This window comes from Octopus bimaculoides, chromosome 29, assembly GCF_001194135.2.
Source record: "Octopus bimaculoides isolate UCB-OBI-ISO-001 chromosome 29, ASM119413v2, whole genome shotgun sequence".
Lineage (NCBI taxonomy): Eukaryota > Metazoa > Mollusca > Cephalopoda > Octopoda > Octopodidae > Octopus > Octopus bimaculoides.
In genome coordinates this window covers 1019363-1021061 of record NC_069009.1, presented here as the reverse complement: position 1 = coordinate 1021061, position 1699 = coordinate 1019363, and the positions used below count along the sequence as shown (strand labels likewise).

The 1699-nt window shown below is 37.4% G+C and overlaps 1 protein-coding gene across 2 annotated transcripts in view; it reads left to right on the top strand.

Moving 5' to 3' along the window:
- The window catches only part of LOC106883582 (uncharacterized), a 40672-nt gene that overhangs the window by 24661 nt on the left and 14312 nt on the right, over positions 1-1699 (top strand). The gene's annotated exons all lie outside the window — the stretch shown is intronic.

The following is a 1699-nucleotide window of genomic DNA, read 5'->3' as shown; positions in this document are numbered from 1 at the left end:
CAAATATAAGCTTTACTGATATCTTTAAGATGTTGCAAACGTCTTTACAAATTTATCCAAGTTTATTCAGAATTCAAATTTAGGTTGTACCCATTTCAGAGTGAATCCAAGAAATTTCACCAATAATGTACCTCAGAGGAAATATTTTACTGTAATCCACAATTAATTTACATAAACAGGGTTGTTACATCCAGTTCTGCATAACACTGTCTTCAAAATATAATGATTATTGATGACGCTTCTGATGTAAGATTTCTCTGATGCCAATGTCCTCTGATATTCTGAAATGATAGAGAAACAACAGTTTAAGATAGAGTGTAGCATTGGTTATGACAAAGACTTGGTGTTCATTTATATACAACATTTATTACTACATTTTTAACAAGGCTTCATGAAAATCAAGAGTCCATCTTATATGGACATTGTATTTGAGAGGAGTTGAAGGTCTTCAACACAATTTTTGTCCTTGAGTAGCAATTGTTATTTCCTAGAAAGTATGAAAAATAGCTAATATCTCCTTCAAACTTTTCTTTTGTAATGATATTTATTCAAACCGCAAATAATCCCTCTAAACACATAACTATGGCACTCCCCCACTACTCTCTTGCTCGTTATCACAGATTGTTAGTCACTAAGAGATTTGCTCAAGTCAAGGAAATGACAAACAAACTGTGGTAATAAGCAGTATAATTGCAACAATATTCCTGCTTCAAAAACTCAGCATTGAATCTGTCTGAAATATGAGGAAAAACAGGTCAATTTCAAAACATTGATGTCCACATCACCAAAATAAAGTGTGAAGGGAATAGTAGTAATTTCCTTTGCTCTCTAAAGAGAAACAAACAGGAAATAACACTTACTGACCAAAGACTAAAATAATAAGACTTTTGTTCCACAGTTTAAATGATGATTAAGCTAGTCTCGTACATCGCTGCAAAAACATATGACTGCGTTGGTTCTTCATCCATCACCAAGTTGGTATAGAACTGTAAAATCAGCTATTAGAGAATTTGCCAAGGACTATGAAGAAAACAGGTCCCAATTTCCTTTGGTTTTACATTCTCAATGTGTCTGTTTGTAAGGCTATCGCTGAAAGAACTTTCTGGAACTTTGGGGACTGCATGCATGGTAGATTTGTGATTTACCTACAAACAGAAATAAAACCAAATGCCATAAGAGGACACTTAATATGAAGACACAGTAATGGAGACTTTATTAACTGTAGAAATAAAACCTCTATCTAAAGAATAGAATTTTTCTAATGTACTCCTACACTTAAAGTTTGTGTGTGCGCGCATACACACTACTACTACTACTACTGTTACTACTACCACCACCACTGATGGGCTCCCTTGTGAAAGACGACGTCTGAGCGTTAAGTTTTTGCCGAACGACCTGCACAACTAATTTCATTATAGTGATCCAATGTTAGTGCTGTGGAGGCGCGTGGCTTACTGGTTAGGGTGTCAGCACCATGATTGTAAGATTGTGGTCTCGATTCCTGGGCCAGGCGACGCGTTGTGTTCTTGAGCAAAACGCTTCATTTCACGTTGCTCCAGTCCACTCAGCTGGCAAAACTGAGTAACGCTGCGATGGACTGGTGTCCCGTCCAGCCAGGGGACACATACGCCATTGAAACCGGCTAGGCTTTAAAAGGACGTGTAGTGACGTCATATGGCGCCAAAGGTACAGTCGCCAT